This window comes from Chiloscyllium plagiosum, unplaced genomic scaffold (assembly GCF_037043375.1).
Source record: "Chiloscyllium plagiosum isolate Xiang-an unplaced genomic scaffold, Cpla_swu_hap1 HiC_scaffold_45, whole genome shotgun sequence".
In the NCBI taxonomy this organism is placed as follows: Eukaryota; Metazoa; Chordata; class Chondrichthyes; order Orectolobiformes; family Hemiscylliidae; genus Chiloscyllium; species Chiloscyllium plagiosum.
In genome coordinates, this window is record NW_028270183.1 from 70,650,640 (window position 1) to 70,677,041 (window position 26,402).

The window sequence follows — 26,402 nt, forward strand, 5'->3', positions numbered from 1 at the left end:
CTCATCTAACACCTCTTCCTCTCGCACTCAGGCAGTCGCTCCCCTTTCAATCCTCTCTCAGTTTATCTCCCTTCTCTTGCTTTCTCTCTGTTTATTTCTCTCTCACACAATCTCTCTTCACACACTCTCTGCATCTCCAATTGTGCAATTGGAGAGATTGTGACTCCACGATGGGCTGAATGGCCTCCATCCATGCCATAATAATTGAGATTCTCTGACCCACAATAAATACTTCCTGGACAGACCTGCTGGTCCGGTGACAGGTACAGTGCACAACCACCCATTATCTTTTCCTACTCTTCTCTGGGGTACGGCTGCCTTGAAATGTCTGTTCAAACAAAACAGACTGAATGAAATCCGAGCAGTCGAGAAGACGTCCATGAGTGTTTATTTCAATCAGGATTTAATGAAGGATGAGATGCCAGAATAACATAAGCAATGAATGAAAAACAGGGTAACACAGAAATGGCAGCTGAGTACAACATGTGGTTCCAAGTAGGTCTCAAGGTATTACCAATAGATTATCAATCCAGAAATCTCAATCGCCCCCTGAAATCGTCTAATGAGTCATTCAGTTGTACCAATCGCTACAAAGTTGCAAACAAATGAAACCGGATGGACCACCTGGCATCGAAATATGCACCGGAAAAGTCAACATTAGAAACATCACTGTAAATCCTGCAAAGTCTTCCTTACTAACATCTGAGGTCTAGTGCCAACGTTGGAACAACTGCCTTACAGACTCGTCAAGCAGCAGCCTGACATAGCCACACTCACGGAATCATACTTACAGAAATCACAGAAATTAAACATGGTCAAAGGAGTCTCTTACTGATTACCACGTAACGTCGTTCCTCAGCTGAATCAGTCCTCCTCCATGTTAAATAACACTTGGAGAAAGCGTTAACTGTGGCAAGGGCACAAAGTGTATTCTGGCTGGGGGATTTCAAAGTCGACTGTCAAGAGTGGTTTGGCAGCAGTACTACTGATCCTGCTGGTCGGCTACTAAGGATATAGCTACTAGATTGGGTCTGCAGAAGGTGGTGACGGAATGAACGAGAGGGTAAAAAAGCATACCTGACCACATCCTTACCAATCTACCAACTGCAGTTGTATTTGTCCATGGCAGTATCGGTAACACTGTCCTTGTGGAGACGAAGTCTATTGTATCCATAAACTCTATTGTGTTGTGTGGCACTATCATCGATCTAAATGGCACAGACTTTTAGAAGATCTAGCAACTCAAGACTGTCCGTCCATAAGACACTGTGGACCATTCATAGCAGCAGAACTATACTCCAACACAATCTGTAACGTCACAGCCCAGCATGTCCCCCACTCAATCATGACCATCAATCCAGAGGATTAACCCTGGTTCAATGGAGAATGCAGGAGGGCATGCCAGGAGCAGAACCAGGAATATATAAAGATAAAATGTTCATCTGCTGAAGCATCCAAACAGAAATACTTGCGTGCCAGATAGCATAAACAGCAAGGGACAAACAGAGCTTAGCGATCACAGAACCAATGCATCTGAATTAAGCTCTTCAGTCCTGCTAATCCGATCGTAAATGGTGGCGGACGATTAAACAACTCACCGGAGTAGGAGTCTCCACAAATATCCCCGAGCTCAATGATGGAAGAGCCCAGCACATCAGTGCAAAATATAAGGCTGAAGCTTTCGTTGCAATCTTCAGTCAGAAGTTTTGAGTGGATGATCCATTTCGGAAATATTGATGGAATACTGGCTGACACTGAATCTTCCCACCGTCCATATCACAGGGGTTACCATTGAACAGAACGTGAAATCAAATCAACATACAAATACAAGGGTTACAAGAGCAGGTCAGAGACTTACAAGTCTATACTGAATAATAGAAGCTATGACCTAAACGGCATGAGATATAGCAATAGATTTAGGCCATTCAACCCATTCCTTCACTCTGATACTGTGCCATTTTGTCATTGTCGCTATTAAAAGTGGAAATATCTTCTACACACTGACTGTATCAATCTTTGCAGTAATCCATTAGTTTCAATCAGACCCCCCCACCCCACAAGTCTTCTAAAGTCCATCGACTACACACACTGCCGCTCATATGACAAGTCGTCATCCCCAGGATGGATCACTCCAACACCAGCAGATCTTTCTCCAGAGATAGTGTCCACAACAGCTCACAATTGGCCAAATGCTGTCTGTCCATAGCCCATTACATTCTCAGCAGTATGTCTCCCGTCTTGCATTCTTGCTCTCTTGAAATGAATGCGAGCATTGCTTTTACTTTCCTAACTGCCAACTGAACATGCACGTTAAACATAACAGAGGACGAGTTCTTCATAATCCCTTTGGACTTCAGATTTTATGGATCCTATTAGAACATAGTGTCTCCTCTATTCCGTCTACCAAAATGCATATTCTCACACGTTCCCATATTGTGTTCCATCAGCCACGTGTTTTCCCACAGTCTTAAACTGTTCCAGCCTTTCTGCAGCTTCCCCACGTCCTCAATATCATCTGCACACTTATCAAAACTGCCCTCAAGTCCTTTGTTCAGTTTGTCCATATATAATACATTTCCCTGCTCCCCAAGGACCGTCCACCATCTACAAGGCACAACAGTCAAGGTGCTTGACTCCATTCAGGTTGAAGCAGTGGTTTGATTTGAATTACACCTGTAAAGTCTTCACTCCCTGCACCACTGACTCTCAGTCGAAGCACACCCTACCCCCTTTTGTTGTGAGTTTACGTCATTATGGCGCACAATCCCAGTCGACTGATGTCACTCTGTCTCAATACTAACTGAGTGGTGCTCACACCAACCATGTCACTGTGTATTGATGACGTTGGAGGGAGATCGGCGAGGGATGTCTATGATGAATAACCGTGTGACTGCCAGGCTGAAACCTGCCCCGACAGCCTCGGATGTGCTTGTGTCCGCTGTCACAGCTGCAGGCAAGATCAGTCTTCCTGCAGGTCAAATCAAGGAAAGCGCTGGGCCTGGATAGTGTTCCCGGCTGAGCTCTCAGACCCTGGGAGGACCAACTGAAAGACGTATTCACATACAATTTCAGCCTTTCCCTCCCGCAAGCTGAAGTCCCAACCTGCTTCAGGAAAACCAACATCCACCTTGTAAGTGAGAAAGCTCATGCTTTTAATGACTTAATGATTACCGCCCAATGGCTCTAACCTCAATAAACATGGAGTGATTTGAAAGGCTGGTTATGGCCCACATCACCTCCAATCTCCCAGCCTGATTTGATTCCCCTATAATATGCCAACTGATGTAACGGGTCCACAAGAGGTGACATATCGCAAGCCCTGCACTCATCCCTAGGAAATCTGGACAATAAAGACACCTACACCAGACTCCTGCTCATAGACGACAGCTCCACCTTAAACATCATTATCCCCTCCAGACTGATCTCAAAATTCCGTGACCTTAGTCACGGCTCCACCCTCTGCAACTGGATCCCCCTGTTTCTGACCCACAGACCACAATTAGTGAAGATAGGTATCTGCACCTCCGCCACAATAACACTCAGCCTGGAGCTGGAGCTCCTGGAGGTTGTGCCCTCAGCCCCCTACTGTACTTCCTGTACATACGTGGCTGTGTCCTCAGCCCCCTACTGTACTCCCTGTACACACGTGGCTGTGTCCTCAGCCCCCTACTGTACTCCCTGTACACACGTGGCTGTGTCCTCAGCCCCCTACTGTACTCCCTGTACACACGTGGCTGTGTCCTCAGCCCCCTACTGTACTCCCCGTACACACACGGTTGTGTCCCTCAGCCCCCTATTGTACTCCCTGTACACACACAGCTGTGTCCTCAGCCCCCTACTGCACTCCCAGTACACACGTGGATGTGACCTGGGTCCCCTACTGTACTCCGGTACACACACAGCTGTGTCCTCATTCCCCTACTTTACTCCAGTACACACATGGCTGTGTCCTCAGCCCCCTAGTGTACTCCCTGTACACACGGCTGTGTCCTCAGTCCCCTACTGTACTCCGGTACACACGTGGCTGTGTTGCCAAATTTCAAACAATGCCAACTGTAAGTTTGCTGATGACATCACCAAAGCAAGAGGGATATCAAACAACGATGAGTCTGAACACAGAAAGGAGATAGTGGGTTTGGTGGCATAGTGGAATGATAATAAACTCCCTGTCAAATTCGCCAGAAGTAAAGAACTGATCATTGACTTTAGAACGAAAGGAGGGGAACAAGACCTTATTTACATCAACGGTCGAGACAGTGCAGAGCGTCAAGTCCCTCGGAGTGATGATAACTGGCAACCGACCCTGGACTTCTCACATAGGTGTGACAGTCAAGATGGTTCAAAAACGTCTCTCCTTCCTCACTTGGCTCAGGATATTTAGCATGTACTATTTCTACAGTTGCACCATTGTGAACGCACTGTCCGGGTGCGTAATGGCCTGATATGGCCACACTCTGCCCAGGACCATCAGAAACTACAGAAGATTGTGTTCACAGCCCAGACAATGACGGACTCCAATCTCCCAACCATTGACTCTATTTACACGGCTCGTTGCCACAGAAAGGCTGCCAACATCTATTCAAGATTACTGAGGGAAGGGAGAGAGGAAATAGCTAGGGCCTTGACAGATATCTTTGTACCATCCTTGAACACCACTGACTTCCCGGACGACTGGAAAGTTGCTAATCCCTTTGTTTAAGAAGGGTAGCATGAATAACCAAGTTAATTATAAACCATTGAGCCTGACGTTTGGGGTAGGGAAGCTGCGAGAGAAGATACTGAGGGATCGGATCGATTCTCATTTGGATGAACATGGTATTATCAGTGAGAGGCAACATGGTTTGTGCAGGGAAGGTCATGTCTTACCAATTTAATAGAATTATTTGAGAAAGTGACAAAGTTGATTGATGAGGGAGGGGCTGTAAATGTCATGTACATGAACTTCAGGAAGACGTTTGCTGAGATTTCTCATGGTCGAGTTATGGGGAAAGTGAAGTCACATGGTGTCCAGGGTGTGCTAGCTACATGGATAAAGAACTGGCTTGGCAACAGGGGACAGAACGTAGTAGGGGAAGTGACTTTCTCAAAATGGAGAACTGTGACCAGTGGTGCTCCATTTAAGATGTTTCGGGAAATATACATGAATGGGCAGGGAGCATAGGGATACAGACCTTTAGAAAATAGGAGACAGGTTGAGATGGAGGATTTGGATCGGCGCGGGCTTGGACCGCCGAATGGCCTGTTCCTGTACTGGAATGATCTTTGTTCTAACATTACCAAAGTCCTATCATATACCTGAAAAGATCTCCCACAACCTCTTCCATCAGGCTAAAAGATACAGACGCTTGAACACACAGAGCAGTAAGTTCAGAAACAGCTTCTTCCTAGCTGTTATTAAACTGATGAATGGACTCTCTAATCTCAGATAATGCTGATTTTGTTCATATTGATCTTGCTTAGAGCACGCCCTGTGCAGCGTAACCTATATGCCTCTCAGACATGTTTTACAGCCATCGATCAGTACATCCATTCTTACCATGAACTTCCTGGACATCTTGGCACAGGACAAAATAAATCCTCCCCTCCCTACCCCCAGTTCCCACTAGTGCTCACGGCCAAGTCTCTCCAGTCCTCACCCCAGCTCCTCCTATTTCCCCCCAGCTCCCCTTGACCCTATCGCCAGCTCCCTGTGACATTTGTCTCTCACTGTTTCTCTCACACTGCCTATTTCCCTGTGTTTTCCTTTTCCCTGTCTTCTGTTTCTGTTTGTTTCCTTGCTTTGTCTCCTTTCTCTCTTTGACTGACTGTCCATCTGTTTCTCTCGCTGTGTTATCTCTCTCCTGCCCTTTGTTTCTGTCTCTTTCTCCTTCGTTGTGATGGTGATGGCTTCTCTATTCGTTTGAAGCAGCTGATGGCTCATTGGTTCGATGTTGGCAATACAATACACTCAACAAGGTTTTGGTATAGAGGACATAATTTAAAATTATCAGTTAAATTTCAATTGTTTTCAAAACAGCAACCAGAACGTGGGTATCCATTTAACAGCCAATTGTTACATCTAATTATTTTGAGACCGCTCGTCTCCCAGTGCTCTGTATACTGGCAACTCAAAGCATTCTATTCGGGTGCACAATGACATGACATGATAACTGCTCTGCCTAGGACCATAAGAAAATGCAGACGGTTGTGTGCACTGTCCAGACCATCACGGAAGACAACCTTTAGTCCATTTATACTTGTCATTGACGCAGAAAGGCTGACAACATCAAAGATCTCTCCCAAACCAGTAATGATCTCTTTCAACCTCTTCCAACAGGGAGGAGACACATAGGCTTGAAAACATGGACCAGCATGCTCAGGAACACTTCTTTCCCTACCATTATTAGACTGACAAATTGACATCTCTCACTTTTCAAATAATATTAATCTTGCTAATGTCGATCTTACTTTGCACGCCTCCTATGAAGCTGCAACCTTGTATGCCTCACTCTGTCCAAAGACCCTGTGATGTCTGTTTTCTTGATTAGGGTCATGTGCCTGCACTACAATAAAACAAACCTTTCGATTGGATATTTGACCAAAATAAACGAAACCAAATCAGATCAAACACGTGGACTGCAGGGGCTCAAGGTCTTCTCAAGGGCAACTGGAAAAATGAACTAATGCTGCCCCAGTCAGAGATACCCATATCTAATTAATGAATATAAGAAGATGACCACACTCAGGGAGGACAGACAGAGGGAATCAAATCGCTTTAAACATGATCTTAGATATATCCAGTTTTCCCTCACTATTTGTAATTAGAGTATTCCCATAAAACCATTCACAAGCGGATAAAGTGCAGTACCACTGATTTATATGGGAAAATTTTCGGCTTTCTTCGTAAAAGTGAAAATCCTGTTCGGATTTTTTTTTGGTTAGCGAAACAATGTGATAATGTAAGTCATTCAGAAAGGGAAGTGGTGAAAAATGAACTTTTGAAAAGTGGGGGATACCTGTATTTACATCGGCATGATATTCAGGAAGGTGGGAAAGGCGAAAAATAAATGAGGTGAATCTCACATTTTATTTCCAGCCCAGCTGATCATCATTCTCTTTGCTTGCGTTTTTTCTTCTTTATCTTTCTTTCTCTATTGATTCCTCCTCCACTTCAAAGCAGACTTCCCTGTCAACGGTATTAATCACATTCCTTTCCAGCTGCTTTCAGTTCAGGAAAGTTCCCCAGCACTTTCTGTTCATTTCTTTGCATTTCTTTCTATAATTTCAGAATTTCAGCTACTTCCTTTATTTGATTTCACCTTCAATTTTGTTAATTCGTGGGATGTTGGCATTCGTGGGAAGGGCAGCATTCGGTTACCATCACTAATTGCTCTGATTATGAGGCCATTCCACAAGCCAATATAAAGTAAAGCACATTGTCATGGGTCTGAAGTCACAATTAACCCAGACTGGGTAATAACATTAGATTTCTTTACCGAAGGTGATCAGTGAAAGATGAAGGTTTTCGACAAAATGTTGCTTTTGTTTGTTTTTCTTGAAATTCACTTTTATTCTAAATCTTATCATTTTTATTTAAGTTCTGTCATCAGCTGTGGTGGACTTGAAACACTATTTTTCGTTTAATAAGCTTAGTTTCTGAATTAGATCCAGCGAAATTCCTACATTCATGAATTGTCCTAATCATGAAGTAACTTCCGAGGCAAGAACAATTTTATGATTGAAATATTTCTAATCGGAAAAGTGGTCAGAAGAGAGCTTGAAACATTAAGTCTGAATTTTACCAACGTGCAGCCAATGGTTTGTTCAGCAACAATACTGACATAGAGATGAAGATTGTGGATATGAGGAGCTGGGATGGACAGGTTTGGTGACAGAGAGAACAAGAGACATAAATCAGACATAGAATATAAAGTTCCTATGTGTGGAAACAGGCCCCTTCAGTCCAACAAATCCACACTGACCCTCCAAAGCGTAACCCACCTAAACATGTTCCGCCTATATTTACCCCTGACTAATGCACCTAACCTAAACATCCCTGAACATTTTCGGCAATTTAGCATGGCCAATTCACTTAACCTGCACATCTTTGGATTTTGGGAGGAAACCGGAGTACCTAGACGAAACCCACGCAGACAATGTGCAAAATCCATACAGGCAGTCAGGCTGAAATCAAACCTGAGTCCCCAGCGCTCTAAGGCTGGAGTGCTAGCCACTGAGGCGCCGTTCTGTCCTGGGTGACGTGTGTCTGGAATGCATTGCCTCGGCTGGTGATTGATCAGGTAATCTCACAAACGTTTCAAAAAGCCTTTGGATATGCACTTGGTGGTGCAGGCTCCATTTTCATTCAATTATGCTATGTGGTGTCAGCCACGAACACTCAGATATATTCTGAAGCAATAGTTAATGACAGTTCCTGGTTTGTTCCATTGACTGTACTCAGTAAGTGAGCGTCCTGTGAAGTGCTAGTGTTATCTCCCACTTTCTATTTAAGTGTTTCAGTTTCCTCTAGTTGATAATGTAATTTCCTGAGCCGACGATGTAATTTCCGGCCGTTTTCCTCAGAGGGTGGTAAATGGAGTCAAAATTGATGTATTTGGTGATGGAGTTCCAGTTGGAATGCCATGTTTCTAGGAATTCTTGTGTTTGTTTTTGATTGGCCTGTCCTAGAATGAATATACAGACTTAGTCAAAGTGGCGTACTTCCTCATCAGTACATAAGATATTAGTGTTTGAGTCATGTACTTTGTGGCTAGTTGATGTTCATATATTCTGGTGACTAGTTTTCTGCTTGTTTTTCCGTTGTAGAGTTTGTTATAGTTTTTGCAAGGCTTATTGTTCCAGGAGCAGAACAGACAAAGATGTTAATTTATTGCGGTGGTCAAAAGTATGAAAAAAGTTGCAGAGTAGAAAAAGAATACTCTAGTAGTTGGCATTACAGCATCAAGGAATTCTAATTTCAAGGTTGTCAGCAAAAGAGCTAGGAGGGAAATAAGGAAAAACGTCTTTATTTAGAGAGCTGTTAAGAATTGGAATTGACATGACTGGGAAAGTTGTGGATGAAGATTCAAAAGAGAACTGGATATATATTTGTAAATTATGAATTTAACGGGCAACAGAGAGAGGGCTGGCAAATGGGATGTGCTTGGGAGACATTTTTGGAACTGATGCATACATAATGGCCAATGCCCTCCTTCTTTACTTTAATGGTTTTTACTCTATCATGTGCCAGCTGTGAATAAAAGTCAGTATCCGATTATTTCACTGTGTAAATGCTGGCAAATATGTGATTATTTAGTGCAGCATAAGCATTTGAAATGCAGGTATTGCAAGGTCAGCTTCATTATGAAGTTTAAGTATTACTCAGAACATGAATATTTTACATATTGTATTCTAGTTACTAAAACAAATACATCATTGCTTTGTCACAAAACTCTTTGGAAAGCTTTGACTTTTCACTGACACGATATTATGTTCGTGGGTTTTTTTTCTCAGTCCAAATTTCAGATTAAACACCATTCATTCTAAAAAAATGCAAGTTTTCAAATTATTGTTCATGAAAATTTGATAACACAAATAATTTATTTAGTTTAATATTCACAGTCCATGTTGAATCATTACCATTTTTAAATTGCTGGCAAATAGCTGAAGATCATACATTTCAGTGAGAAATTAAACTGGTTGTTAATATATAAATGTATAAGAACGCTAATTCTATTTGTATGTACAATCGTTGCTCACTCTGAACATGTAATCATTCAGAAGCCAACCATAAAAAAAATTGGAGTTGCAAAACATTGCTTTGAATTCTGACATTGAATATCTAATTCTGATCAGCACACGATTTATGTTCTTTCTTCGATAAAATAAAATGTACATGCTTTATTTCTGTATTAGAAAATCTTGACAGGAGTTTATGTTTATGTTCCATAAATATAGAATCAACATAATTAATGTAGGAGATTATGGTTCAGTTGAATGATTATCATTCACATCTTATTTTTGCCCAATTCATGAAATATAGCAAACATCCGATTATTGTTCGGGTCAGTAAACTCAACACCTTGCAATGAGCTATGCTGAAACTTGCTTCCAATTTATCTGAAATCATTTACAGTGCTATTGGACCTCACAGCTGCCTGTGATACAGAGAGACTCAGTGGCCTGTTCCAAAATCTGTGCATTGAGCTTCGAACCTGGTTCAGGACAGTCAGTCAAACATTACTTCAAAACAAATAATTTGGAATCCACCTTGGGCAGGGGGAGAACCCGCCAAGAGACTATCACTGGTCTTAGTGTAAGTTCAAATGTTGTCGAGGTTAAATACAAATGGCTGACCAGCAACCAATCTTTAAAATTCAACTTCAGTCAGAGCCTGGCCCAGAGAGCAGACGTTTTGACATGGAGAGCCAGAATCACACAATACAAGTTACCTATGGTGATGCAACCTGACCTGCCTCCCAGACTCCATACAACTGCACCCCGGATCAGACATGGGTGAAGACGTTAACAAGTTGACAATCTATTGCAGTGTCTTGTGTCTCACAAAGAAACCTCTAAATCCATATCTAATAAATGTCACCTTCACATTCTCCAGTATCAAAACAAAATTGTACATCTGTGTGAATGTCCAGAGATGACTACATGGATCACACAGTAGAATGTATGTGAAGTAACCAGCAGAAAACAGCATTTCACAAATCACATTAATAACTGAACTGGGCGGATTCCGTCTGTTCTAAGTAAACACACATATTATACTGGCTTTCAGGTGACTGTAGCAATGCACACCATAACTGGAGGTTTTGGCCTTACACCCCTCCAAAGCTTCCTGATCTCACACACATCACTCCCTCACACACTCAACAATTGATGAGAATCCACAAGCTGGGTGAAACTGTAAACATAGAACAGTGCAGCACAGTGCAGGTCCTTCGGCCCTTGACGTTCTGTCGACCTTTTATTCTACTCTAAGATCAGACTAACCTACATACCTTTCGTTATGCTATCATTCATGTGCCTATCCAATTAAATATCCCTAATATCGCTTACTCTACTACAACTGCTGGCTGTTCATTGCACACACCCACCACTCTCTGTGTAAAGAAACTACCTCTGACATCTCCCCTAAACCTTTTTCCAATTACCTTAAAATCATACCCCGTCGAGAGCCATTTCCACATTGGGAGAAAGTCTCTGGCTATCCATTCTATCTATACCTCTCATTATCTTGAACACACCTGTCAAGTCACTTTCCATTCTTCTTCGTTCCAATGAGGAAAACACCCTAGCTCCCTCAAATTATCTTTGTAAGACATGCCCTCCAGTGCAGGCAGCATGTTGATAAATCTCCTCCGCACCGTCACCAAAGTTTCCACATCTTTCTATAACGATGCAACCAGAACTGATAACAATATTCTAAGTGTGGTCTCACCAGGGCTCCATAGAGTTGCAGCAGAACCTCGCAGCTCTTAAAATCAATCCCTCAGCTAATGAACACATCACACACCATCTTAACAACCTTATAAACCTGGGTAGCAACTTTGTGGGAGCGATGCCATGGAGCCTTAGATCCCCCTGTTCCTCCACAATGTAAGAATCCTGCCTTTAACCCTGTATTCTGCATTCGACTTTCCAAAATTAATCGTATCCCAGTTTTCCATATTGAACACGATCTGCCACTTAGCAGCCGAGTCCTGCATCCTGTCAATATCCTGTTGCAAACTAGAACAGACCTCCACACTATCCACAATTCCACCAACCTGTGTTACATCATCAAACTTACGAACTTACCCTTCCACTTCGTCATCCAAGTAATTTATCAAAATCACAAACAGCAGAGGTCCCAGAACCGATCTTTACAGAACACCACTGCTCACCTAGTTCCACACTGAATACTTACCACTTAGCACCACCCTCTGTCTTCTATGGGCTAGGCAATTCTGTATCCAGACAGATAGATCTCCCTGTATACCATGCCCTCGTTACTTTCTGAATGAAACTACCACAATCCCATCCTCAAAGAATCCAGTAAGTGTTGTGAGGTATGACCTGCCCCTTACAAAACCATGCTGACAATTTCTTATCAAACTGTGATTTTTCAGAATCCTTTCCAATATTTTTCCCAATACTTATATAAGACTGACTGGTCTGTCATTCTAAGGACAATACTTGTTTCCTTGCATGAACAAGGGAGTAACATTTGCCACCCTCCAATCATGCGACGCTACTCCATTGGAGAGTGAAGACACAAAGAAAATCGCTAAATGCACAGAAATCTCTTGCCTCTCTTCCTGTAGTAACCGAGGGTGTTTCCCTTCTGGCCTAGGGATTTATCTATCCTTGTGTTTGTACTTCAATCAGTCTGAATTTCACCTCAACTTGTTTACTCCCTGACCAGCCAACTGATTGACTGCTTTCCATTTCAGGGCTCTGTACAGCGCTGCCTTCCTGAACAAGTATGGTTCCAAATATCTTGTGGAACGGGAAACATGGGAATGGCAGATGCCCAAAGCTTTGGCTCTGTTACTCCTCTGTTACTCCTCTGTTACTCCTGACTGGCTGTTCTTTTCCAGCGCCACAATTTTCAACCCTGATCAACAGGATCTGCAGTCCTCATTTTCTCCATTACTGAGGGCTGTCTCCTCTGCACATTGAGCAGGGAAATAATCAGCAGAAAATCGTTGTATCTGGATCTGACTGTTCAGTTCTGGAAAGTTGCATTTGAAGAACACATTTACTAAAAACGAAATTAAAATTCAACAAATATTCATTCATTCCCAGAGTTGCAGTTTTGGTTCATGAATTGGAAAGGTTGATAACGAACAGTGAATGACTGAAGAACTCCGAGATACAGAGTATTCCAGGTGATTATATTTCAGGTTGGATGTGCTTTACCTTAATGCTGGTAATATTATCAGGCAGACAGATATGATAAGGAAACGAGGTGACATGTGGAAGTGTGACATTTTTGCCATTTCTGAGATGTGTTTGAGGGAGGTCAGGGCTGACAACTCAATATTCTGTGGTACCAGAACTACAGTCAGGGCAGGAGAGGGGGTAAAAGAGGAGGTGGTGTTGCCTTATTAATTATGGAGTCAGTTACTGGCGTAAGAAGGGTCAATATCTTGAAAGGATCTTGTAAAGAGGCTTGGTGGTTAGAGTTCAGGATCAAAACCATGACAGTAACACTGCTAGGGACATATTATTAGACCCCCCAAATAAAGGAAAGTAAGGGAGCAGGTATATAACCAAGATATTGAAGTGTGTAAAAACAATAATAGGATCATTATATTCAGACATGTCAATTCCAAATATTCATTAGGTCAGTGATAACTTTTTTAAGCGGGGGCAGGTGTTTTGAAATTTATTCCAGAGAGCTTCTTATATTAACATAGAGCAGATACAACAATGGGCAGTGCAGTGCTGGGCCTCACTGTGGGGACGAAGCCAGTCAGTTGTTCCAGGCAGAAGTGGGAGAGCATTATAGGACCAGTGACCGTGATATCACACATTTTGACTTTGCTGAGGAAAAGACCCAAAAATGTTAGAAAAATAAAAGCTTTTTGCATTGGGGAGACAGATTTTATGGAAAAAATGACAGGATCTGGCCAAAGTGCAGTTGCTTTTGGGTGAAACTGTAGCAGAACAAGGTGGGGTGGAGGTTGAGGGATCATTTGATTAAAATTGAATTGATGAAGTGTCGGCCCAGCATGTTACACCGATGATAAAATTTAGGAATACAAGCCCAGAAAACCTCAGATGTCGACACAAATCCCGAACAGGATGAAAAAGGAAAGAGAAACTTAAAGTAGGTACCAAGTGAGCAGGTCAATGCAAGTCCTAAAAGAATGTGGAAAGTGTAGGACTAAATTTAAAAACTCAGTGGAAGAGCAGAAGGAGGGGTGATAAAACATTAGCGGGGAAGATTAGCAAGAATCCAAAGTCACTTTTTTTTGGTTTATTAAGGGGAAGAGGATAACGCAGGGAAAAAAAATGGGAGTATTAGCGAGAGAATATGTTAAACACATCCAACGAATCGGTTTTCAGTTTGGAGGAACTAAGGAAGAATTGGAGGTTTATGCAAGATAGAGTGGACAAATCACCAGATTAAAGACCACCAAGTCTCACATCAGTGAGAGGGAAACAATTGTAGAAAATTCGGAGGACTGTTGAGGCTGGATCATTAAATATCTTCAAGGCTGAGACAGACAGTTTTTTATACAAGTGTTACAGGGAAATCACAGGAAAGTGGAATAGGGGATTAACAAAATAAATATAACCTAATCGAAGGAAAAGCAGACTCAGTGAGCGGACAGACGTATTGTTGCCCGTGTGTCTAATGGTGTTCTTTTCCAATAGCCCTGTATTCACAAGAACATCAACCTCTCTCACTATGGAATGAGACACAGTTTGGAATGCAAGGGAGGGATTCAAGGAATTCCTAAACGCGATACGAATAGACAGAAAGTACAAGAGGACTGTGACAACACGGATTGTCTGTCGGGGTGAGGATTTGCATCGACACAGTCACCACTACCAGAAGGAAGACCTCAGCAAGACACCCTCCAAGGCCAAGCAGAGACCTGCATTGGAGAGCACGTAGTCAGGGGCCAGGTGTCAAGGAGAGCTGAAGGCCTAAACATTACATCTCTGTCGTGTCTCCTTCCTTCCCTGATCAAAATTAAATGTGGAGGGGGAAGAGAGACACGCCGTTGTAGCAGAGTAGGCAGGAAGGCTTTCAAACGAGAGGCTCCAGACAGCTCCAGTTCAGCAAAATGTACATGTAAACTCAAATAAAGTTCTTTTAACTTTATTGTTACAGCAGTCGAGATGGCATTTAGGGCAGTCGCACGCTCCTCTTGTGGGATGTAGCAGCTCAGGGAGATTTCCACCGGCCCTGATGGCTGCACGTGTGGGCACTGCACCCAGCTTCAGCTCCTGGGAGACCGTGCTAGGGAGCTGAAGCTGGGCATCACGTTGGCTCAGTAGTTAGCACTGCTGCCTCAGCACCAGGGACCAGGGTTCTGTGTAGAGTTGGCACATTCTCGCCGTGTCTGCATGAGTTTCCACTGGGTGCTGCGGTTTCCGCCACAGTCCAAAGATGTGCAGGTTAGGTGAAAGGTCATGCAAAATTACCTGCAGTGTTGCGTGTAGGGGAGTGGGTCTGGTTGGACTGCTCTTCAGTGGGTCGGTACGGACTTGTTGGGTCAAAGCGCCTGTTTACACACTGTAGTAATCTAATCTAGAATGCACTCAGGGTAATCCGAGATACTGACCGAGATAATGACTGTAATATTCCAGTCCAACGTTCATCGCCCTGAGTTTACCTGTCAGTCCTGTTGTATTTAAATAAATATAATTTAATCCAACAGGCGTTCCTTGCTTCCTGTCATGTTCCAGGCAGAGAGTAGATGGGCGACCACCAGGAATGGCAAAGGGAGTGCAGGAATCCCCTGTAGCCATTTTGGATTGTTGGGAGCTATGACCGTTCAGAGGAAAGCAGCAGTAGCCAGTTGGTGGTACTACCTCTGGCTCTGGGGGACAGCGGGAAAGGGTAAAGGTAAACAGGCCGTTAAATATAGGAGGTTCGATTGTTAGTGGGAAAGATCAGAGATTCTGTGATCACAAACGGGAATCCAGGATGGTGTGTTACTTCCCAGGTGCTGGGGTCCAGCATGTCTCCAAGTGGGAGGGGGAGGGGTAGCAGTCGGAAATCATTATGCACGTTGGCACGAATGATACCCGGAGAAATAGGGACCAGGTCCTGCAGCGTGATTACAGAGAGCGAGGAGAAATATTTTTTTTTTAAAAAAAGCCTTGACAGTGATAATCTCCTGAGAGGAAGATTACCGTCTGAGACATGCACTGGAAGGGACACCAATATTTTGCCGGCCAGTTTTGCTAGCGTTACAAGGGAGGGTTTAAACTAGATTGGCAGGTGGTGGTATCCTCAAGAGCAGGAGGCAAGTGGAAGGAGATACAGTAATCAGAAATTGTAAGGTTAGGCAGGGAAATGACAGAGAGAAAGTACTGCCTTTTGGATAAAATTGCATCTGTATCAACGCAAGACTGCTGACAGGTAAGGCCGATGAAATCAGGGCGTGGATAGGTAGGTGGGACTGGGATATTATAGCCATTACAGAAACATGGCTAAGTGATGGATAGAACTGACATCTTAATGTGCTAGGGAACAGGTGCTTTCGGCGAGACAGAGATGGTGGAAGGAGGGGAGGGGGAGTTGCATTTCTGATTAAGAGGAGAACCACATCATTAATCAGAGATAAAATAAATGATGGATCACCCAGTGAGGGTTTGTGGGTGGGGTTTAGAAATAGGAAGGGAATGGTGAGGTGATTGGGGTTGTAATATAAGCCCCCAAATTGTCAACAGGAATGAGAGTAACAAATATGCAGGGAAGAAAGGGAGACCTGCAGGAGCAATAGGGTTATCACAATCGGGGATTTTTTTTTCTAATACAGACTGGGGCAGCCAGAATGTTAAGTGATTTGATGAGGTAGAATCTGTTAAATGCGTCAGGAAGGTTTCCTCAAGCAGGGGCAAAATTCGAAATTTTCTTAGTAAATAGGCTTTGACTGGTGACTGAGCTAATAGTGGGGGAGCACTTTGGGACCACTAACCATAGTTCTATTAATTTTCAAATAACTATGGATAAGAACAAAACTGGTCCTCAGGTTCATGTTCGAACTTGGGGCGTGGCTCAGGTACAGGCAGCTGGGATCAAGGGAATCCCTGGAGATATATAAAAGATACAGGAGTTTACTGAAGAAGGAAATCAGTAGGGTGAAACGGGGGCAAGAAAGAGCCTTGGCTGAGAAAATTAGGATGAATCCAAAAAGGTACTTTAAATATATTAAAAGAAAAAAAAACCTCAAGACCAATTTGGACAAGTATGTATGGAACTATCAGAGTTGATTGAAGTCCTCAACGAATATTTCTACTCTATATTAACCATGGAGAAAGACATGATGACTTGAGAACTTGAGGAGGTTGGTAGTGATATTTTAGGGACAATCCATATCATAGTAGAGGAGATTTTGGACGTACTGGAATGTTTGAAAGTTGATAAATCTCATGATCCTTATCCAATATATCCAAGAACACCTTAAGGGGCTCTAGAAGAATTTGCGGAGACCCTGGCTTATAATGTTGATCATCATTAAAGTAATGTCGCAGAAGACTGGAGGATAGAAAATATTGTGCCCTTATTCAAGAAAACTGAACAAAAAAAAAAGCCTTGGAACTACAGATCAGTAGGTAAGTTATTTGAGAGGGTTCTGAGGGACAAGATGTACATGCATTTAGAAAGACAGGCTTTGATTATGAATAGTAAGTGTGGCTTTATGCAAGGAAGTTTATGCCTGACAATTTTCTTAAAGTAATTGGATAATGTGACCAGGAATATTGACTTGGATGGGGCAGTAGATGTCAAAACATGTGGTGTTGGAAAAGCGCAGCAGGTCAGGCAGCATTCGAGGGGCAGGAGATTCTATGTTTCGGACATCGGCCCTTCATCAGGAACGTCCAAAACATCGATTCTCCTGTTCCTCTGATGCTGCCTGACCTGCCGTGTTTTTCCAGTGCTACACTTTTCAACACTGAACTCCAGCATCTGCCGTGCTCACTTTCTCCAAGGGCGGTAGGTTTAGTCAATATGGATTTCAGTTACAGCAGAACAGAATGAGGCTTTCTAGCCCCTGGAGCCTGATATACAATTACTGGAGGAGGCCAATAAGTCCCTAGGGTCTTTAAAACTGTAACCAGATCATGCAGCACCAGTATCCAGTTGCACAGCAACAGGATCAGTCTATTCAGCTACTTGAAGTCAGTAACGCGGGAAAAGGAAGAGGCCACAAAGTGACTGGATTATTGGGTATACTGGAATAAAACCAGGCTACATAGCCCCTCAGACCTGCCCTTCTATTCAGTAAGTCAGAGCTGATCTGCACTCGGCCGCAATTTCTCTTTCATGCTCAATCCTTTGTCGCCCTCGACTTTCAGTCGGGTCAAAATCCACTGACACCCACTCGCACACCCCAAACGTTTCAGTGATGTAGCCTCCCCTAACTGCCTGGTTCCAACCGTCACTACCCCCGGAGAGAAGGAAACACTCCCCACACATATACCTTGGCTTATTGACATGGATAGACGATATGAACACATCGTAAAGTGACTGGCCGTGAAATCAAGACAGGGTTTGATAAAGCAAGATGTCAAGGAGACTGAACAAAATCGAACTTGATGGGAATCGGTTGTAAACTCCCCACTGGTTGGATCATTAAGAACACAATGGGGCTGGTGGACATCAATCCTCCCAGTCCCTGGATATCTCTGTGGGAAATCCTCAGGGGACCTTCGTTGGCACAATCATCTTCAGCTGCTTCATCAATGTCTTTCTCTCTGTCATACGATCAGAGGTGGAGATGTTCTGTGAAAATTATACAATGTTCAGAACAATGAGTCACCTCCTAAGGTACTAAAGTATCAAATCTGAACAACATTCAAGCTTGTGCTGTTAATGTATAGATAACATTAATCAAAATGGCTGGCCACTAAACATTCCCACGGTTTAAAGAAAGAGGAACCCCTTCAGCATCTCTAGCTGGTTTCACAGTAATATAAGAAAGCCATTAAGCCCATCAGATCTATTGGATAACAAGAGGCGCAATGCGTTCTCTCACTCCTGCCTATTACACAAGAAGACAATTTAAAAAAAACAGGTGTTGGAATCCAAAATACACACGCAGGAAGCTGGAAGAACAGAATAAGCAAGGCAGCATCAAGACGTTGAGAAGTACACGCTTTGGATATAACCCATCGTCAGGGCTGTGGATGGGAGTAAGGGGGTCTATAGATAAAGTGGCGGGTGAGGGAGGAGGAGGCAGAGTGGCGAGGTGGGGGATAAGTGAACACAGATAAAGGGTATCAGCGAGTTGTTGATGGGAGGGCTGAATCCAGTTGGTAGCTGGTCAAAAGGTTGCTCAGAGGAGTGGAAGGGAGGGGAGGGCTTGGAAAGGGAGTCGGGGGATTGGAAGGGAGGTTATTTGAAATTGGAGAATTCAATGTTGAGTCCCCGGGTTGTAGGCTGCACAGGTGACAGATGAGATCTTGTTCCTCCAAATTATGGTTTGGTTCATTGTGGCAATGGAGGAGGCGAAGGATGGCTATGTCGGAAAGGGATTGGGAAAGAGAATTGAAATAGGAAGTGACTGGGATGTCTTCCATTCCACGTAACGACCCTACCTTTCAGCTCTCAACCGGATTCATCACTCCCATCGCCCAACCAGGTTGTACCCACCACTTGTGTCCACATAGCCGTAACTCACCATCCCCCGATCTCCCCACCCCAACCACTCCCTTCCCTCTTTATCTGCAGCTCTTCCTACCCCCAACCCAGTTCTGAAGGACAGTTATACCTGAAATGTTGACTTTCCCAGCTCATGATGCTGCCCGGCTTGCTGTGTTCTTCCTGTTTGTCTCCGATAACTCAGGAAGATAGAGTCTAGTTAGCACAACGTGCTGGTAGGCAGAAACCATGGGTTGAAACTTTATTGCTGGAACAGCACAGCAGGTCAGGCAGCATCCAGGGAACAGGAGATTCGACGTTTCGGGCACAGGCCCTTCTTCAGGAATGAGCGGAGAGTGTTCAGCAGGAGAAGATAAAAGGTAGGGAGGAGGGACTTGGAGGAGGGGCGTTGGAAATGTGATAGGTGGAAAGAGGTCAAGGTGAGGGTGATAAGTCGGAGTAGGATGGAGGCGGAGAGGTCAAGAAGAAGACTGCAGGTCAGGAAGGCGGTGCCGGGCTGGAGGGATCCGGCTGAGACAAGGTGGGGGGAGGGGGGATGAAGAAACTGGTGAAGTCCAAGTTCATCCCCTGTGGTTGGAGGGTTCCCCGTCGGAAGATAAGACGCTCCTCCTCCGACCGTCGGGTTGTTGTGGTTTGGCGGTGGATGAGTCCAATGACCTGCATATCCTCGGTGGAGTGGGAGGGGGAGTTGAAATGCTGTGCTACAGGTTGGTTGGGTTGGTTCGTCCGGGTGGCCCAGAGGTGCTCTCTGAATCGCTCCGCAAGTAGGCGGCCTGTCTCCCCAATATAGAGGAGGCCACACCGGCTGCAGCGGATGCAGTAGATGATGTGGGTGGAGGTGCAGGTGAATCTGTGGCGGATATGGAAGTTTCCTTTGGGGCCTTGGAGAGAAGTGAGGGGGGAGGTGTGGGCGCAAGTGTTGCACCTCCTGCGGTTGCAAGGGAAGGTGCCGGGAGTGGAGGTTGGGTCGGTGGGGGGTGTGGATCTGACAAGGGAGTCGCGGAGGGAGTGGTCTCTACGGAAAGCTGATAGGGGAGGGGAGGGAAATATATCCTTGGTGCCGCACCAACCTGTAGCACAGCATTTCAACTCCCCCTCCCACTCCACCGAGGATATGCAGGTCATTGGACTCATCCACCGCCAAACCACAACAACCCGACGGTCGGAGGAGGAGCGTCTTATCTTCCGACTGGGAACCCTCCAACCGTAGGGGATGAACTTGGACTTCACCAGTTTCTTCATCCCCCCTCCCCCCACCTTGTCTCAGCCGGATCCCTCCAGCCCGGCACCGCCTTCCTGACCTGCAGTCTTCTTCTTGACCTCTCCGCCTCCATCCTACTCCGACCTATCACCCTCACCTTGACCTCTTTCCACCTATCACATTTCCAACGCCCCTCCTCCAAGTCCCTCCTCCCTACCTTTTATCTTCTCCTGCTGAACACTCTCCGCTCATTCCTGAAGAAGGGCCTGTGCCCGAAACGTCAAATCTCCTGTTCCATGGATGCTGCCTGACCTGCTGTGCTGTTCCAGCAGTAAAGTTTCAACTTTGATCTCCAGCATCTGCAGACCTCACTTTCTCCTCGAAGAAACCATGGGTTGCCCACTGAAGTCCTTGAACCTCTGCCCTCGGGCCAGGAGGAAGACATTCAGTCCCTCGAGACACTGACACATGAACAGAAGAGGCCATTCAGCCACTCCAAACTGTTACACTGAAATAGGAGGATTTCATTGTTGCAACACGACAAACCAATGAGGCACAGACTGCACAGACAGACTGCTCCATATTGTTCCTCCTGGCTCCATTGCTAATGGTACACACGTGTTATGTTAACGTGGTTTGCTGACCATGAGGAGGGGAAGTGATTGGTTTGTACCAAGTCCCAAGGAGGCACCTTCCATCTCCGAGATATTACGGACTAGGCTAGAACAATCAAAACACTTTTAAGCAGGCAGCCCAGCGCATACCTTTGCAATTTGTTTCGGTAAGTGTGCAATGAAAATTACCCGGAGTAATTTAGCTAGGTTGACTACTAGATTTTAAATCAGACAAAAACTTTATTAATAAAATTACACAATGAAACACTGAACAGAATAAAGAATCACGACAGAATTCAACCTATTCAGCTAGACTTAATTATGCTGTTCCGAGCATACACAACTGTCCCAATAAGCAAACTCCCAATAAAAACCAGTATAAATGGAACACAAACTTCCAGGTTGAAGTTGAAGGTCAGAAAAGAGAGAGTTTCCACACAGCTCCCAGTTGAACTTCCCAGTTCAAGACTCAACTGAAAACTGTACGGCTCAGCGAGTTCAGCTAAAATAGCTCACCACTCTCCGTTCATTATACTGGCCACTTATAAAGCATGACCACTTTGGCCTGAATTCTCATCTGTTTCCATATAAACAAAAGGCCTCTGAAAATCCTTTTCATCTCTGTACCAGCTTTGCCCCGTTTTATTGTAACTCTGAAAAAAAAAACAAGGACAGAATCTCCTTGAGCCAAGGAACAGCTTTTAGACAAAAAAATGGACTTGCTTTGTGACATGTCTCTCCAATCCCTGAAAAAAAGAACCACCGATGCTAAAAGATGGCTGCATTTTTAACCCTTCAAACCCAGATAGTAGTCTCAAAACAGACAGATACACTATACTAACCGTAAATATTCAAATATGCACAAACCCCATGCAAATTCAGGCGGCGAACACCGAACACCTCCGTATCTCATTCAAGTCTCAATAAGTCATCAGCTTTCACGTTTCACAACTTGCCACATGCACAATTGTCAGGTTGAATGGCTGCAACAACAAGCTCCATCTAAACAGTCTGGTATTTTTTACCTTAATTTTTTCCACAAATGTCAATGTGTTGTGATCAGTGTATACGATTGTCTCAGATGCATTGCTGGTAATATAAACACAGTTATGGTGTAATGCCAACACCAAGTTTAAAGTCTTTTTCTCAACCGTTGAACATTTCTGCTGATGAACGTTCGACTTCCCAGAAAAATACCCGATGGGTGTTTCTATTCCCTCATCATCCTCCAACACCGGACCAACACCCACATCACTGGCAACGATAGCCACCTTGATAGTCTTCGAGTAACCTAGTGTAGCTAATACTGGGGCAGTGATTAACACAGTTTTTAGGCTGTAAAATGCCTTTTTACAGTCCTCTGACCTCTGTTCGACCTTGACAATTTGGTGAGTGGAGCAGCCACACAGCTTAAAGTTTGGCACAAACTTTCGGTAAAATCCAGTCAATCCCAGAAACCGTAGCACTGCATATTTCTTTTTGTCGACGATGTGAAACATTCCACAACTACTTTCGTTTTTGTATCTCATGGGGCCATTTGTCCATGTCCAATAACGTGACCCAGGAAGGTTACTTGGGCTTTCTCAAATTCACTTTTAGCTCGGTTTACCACCATGCCTGCCTTCTGAAGTTGATCGCACAAGTCCGATAAATGCTGTAAATGTTCCTTCCATGAGTGACTAAAAACCACCAGGTCATCAATGTACACCATATAGTTGGGTAATCCGGCAATGACCTTATTATCAGACTCTGAAATGTGGCTGGATGTTTTACATACCAAATACCACAACATTGAACTGATATAGTCCATTTGGCGTTATGAAAGCCGAAATTGCCTTTTCTCTCTCTGACAGACGTCCGTACCAGTAGCCTCTGAGCAAATCCAACTTAGAAATGTAAATAGCTTCTCCCACTTTTTCGACACAATTGTCAAAGCATGGAATTGGATATGCATCAGTCTTTGTAACGGCATTGACTTTGTAATAGTCCAGACATGACCGTTGGATACCATCTGGCTTTGGTCCCATGACTATATGTGAACTCCAGTCACTGTAACTCAATTCGATTATGACCTCTTGGAGTGTGCACTCTATCTTCTTCTGAACCTGTGCCAATTTTGGAGAGTCGTGCCTATAAGGATGTTGCTTATACAGAACAGCATCTCCTGTATCTAGATCATGCACAATTATGTTCGTACTTCCCAGTTTATTTCCGCATATCTCTCCACAAGATAGTAATAACTCTTTCAGGTCACTTTTCTTTTCTTGTGGAAGGTAACTCAATAATTTATCCCAATTTTTGAAAACTTTCTCATTGTTTAATTTGATTTGAGGAATGCCCAATTCAGAATCCTCTGAACTTGGTTCTTCCTTCTGTACTGTCATCATGAACACCTTCTGCTCTTGCTTTCTTTCCTTATCAAAATATCTTTTGAGCACATTCTTATGACACACTCTGTGAGATCTCATCCTGTCTGGAGTCCGTATCAAATAATTCACCTCATTCAATTTCTTCCCAATTTGATAAGGTACACTAAAACTTGCTTTTCAAGGCTCAACTGTTACTGGAAGTAACACCAATACTTTAATCCCAATTGCAAAATCGCCAATTTACGGTTTCTGATCCACTTCCTGTTTCATTGTATATTGCGATACTTTTAAATGCTGTCTACCCAACTCTCCAGCTCTATTTAATCGTTTCCTGAAATTTGACACATTGTCTAAATGGGTGAATTCTGACTTATTAATTTCTTCTTAACCAATGGTAATGGTCCTTTTACTTTATGCCCACAAATTAATTTAAATAGTCTGAATTTGGTCGATTCATTCTGTGCATCTGTGATCACAAATAGTTCAAAATGAATTTCCTTATCGCAATCATCTGGATAAGCCTGACTGTAAAACCTCAACATGGTCTTCAGTGTTTGATGCCATATCTCTCATGCTCCCTCTGATAACGATTAGTACGCAGTAGATTTGAATTGTTTTATTACCAAGCTATCCATCATCTCCTTGAATAGTTCGGATGTGAGGTTTGATCTGTCTGGATCTCTATTGGTAGTCCGTAACTAGTAAAAAAAAAGCATTTTTTCTACAACTCTTTAAGCTGTGATGCTGCCTAATGGGTCTGCCCCTGGAAATATACTCGACACATTCATTATTGTTCATAAATACTAATTCCCACTTTTTGTTTGAGGTAGGGGACCTATACAATCTACCAAGACTCTAGTGAAAGTTTCCTCAAATGCTGGAATACGTATTAAAGTTGCAGGTTTTATTCCTGCCTGTGTGACATGTATGAGAGTCTGGCAAGATTCAAATACATCTTGTGTAGTTCAAGCCAGTAAAAGTGTCTTTGTATTCCAGCCTGTAGTGTCCTAACCCCGAAATAATCTCCAAGTGGTAGCTCATGTGCCACTCGCAGCACTTCCTTTCTATACCCAACAGGAAACACAATTTGAAGAATTTCTGTCCACGCCTGATCTGCTTCAATGAGTGTTGATCTCCATATCCGCATTAAGACATCATTTGTTAAGTAATAACACACAGGAATGCATTCATTCTCTTTCTTGCTAAATGTCTTTTGATATGACTTTTGTAACTCCTCATCTTTCTGCTGTAATTCAATCACCTAAGCAGAGCTAAAATACTTTCATGTTTTCATACTTGCTCCTTCTGTTCCAAGTATCTGGTCAAAAAGAAACTTTCGGATAACTCTACGTCAGCTTCCTTATCTGTGCCTTTATCCTGCTTCAACCTTCTGATCACGCAATCAGGGGAAATTCCTGGATAAACATTCTCCAGGTCTTCAGTTGCCTGCGTCTCCACTGGCTTTTCAACTAGAGTAGGCAGCACACCTACCAGTGAATCAGCTATATTATTTGCAAGGACAATTTTTATTCCTGGAGCTGAGAGTTAGGGGTCCAGTACTCCTACTACACATTCTCCACTCTTCTCTGGACTATCTCGCCTCACATTACATAACTGAGCACTTTTGCCTCACTATGAATTCATGTTCCCAGCACATTTTCTGGCAATAATCTCTCAAGAGTGCATAAAGCCTCACCCCTCAGCATTACAGACTGAAAAGATCCTGTGTCAATTAATATTGGAACCTCCTTACCTATGTACTCCTGGCCTATGTGAATAAACTTTACCCTTCTATGTAGATTTTTTAACGCAGATTCGGCTCGTCCACTGATAATGTTGTAGACGCTGAGGTAGTTGCCTAACTCCCCCCGTGCTTTTTGTTACTAGTAAAACGAAACTTCCAGGCTTGTCTGTTTATCCGACATCTGGTTTTCTCCCAGCTAACCAACACTGTGATTTCCAATGAAAACACCATAGTATTTTAACTTCTTTGTCCCCCTCAAGGTTTTCTTTATTACCGTGGTAAATTATCCTTACGTTCTACACTATGATCTACGTTTCCCTTTGCACGTGAGGATATCTCTTTGCTCCAAGTTCTGTCCCTCAGAAACCAGAACTGGTTCTGGAAAGCAAACCAAGTTTATGGACCAGTTCATCATCATCAGCTATTTCAGCAGCTAACCTTGCTGTTTACACTCTCTGCTCTTCCACCTGAGTTAGCACTACATCAGGGAGTAAATTTTTGAATTCGTCCAAATACTAACCTCTGTAAAGGCATTTTAGCTTTGCTTGAATTTTAAAGCTCTTGTCGAACTATCGAAATTAGTCTATTTGATTTTTACAAACTCAGTGAAGGTTTGACCAGGATCCTCATTAGATTCCTGAAAGGTTGCCTATGCAGAACTAACGTTTATTTTTTCACATCCTCATACTCCCCATATACCTCCTCTGACAGGGATGTGAATACCTCACCAGTCCTACCTACAAGTTTCGTTTGGATCAACAAAACCCACATTGCCTCTGGCCACTGCATTTGTATAGCCAACTTTTCAAATGAGACGAAAAGGGCATCACATTCTTCTCATCAAACTGAGGCAATGCTTGAACATAATCAAACAAATTCTCACTAGGCCTCTAACTACCAGGGCCTTGCTCATCCGCACTCTCTTCCTTAGAAAACCCACCAAAGCTCTCTCTTTCTCTCTCCCCTTCTGCTCTCTCTTTTACCATTCTTTCTTTTTATTCTCTGTTCTGCTGCTATCTCTCCACCCCACCCCTCCCCCCCCACCCCGCCTCTTCTTCATTTTATCGAAAGTCAAATGTTTCATTTTGGCTGCCCTTTCCTTACGTCTCGCTGCTAACTCAAGATTTTTCATTTGCAACTGAATTCTTGC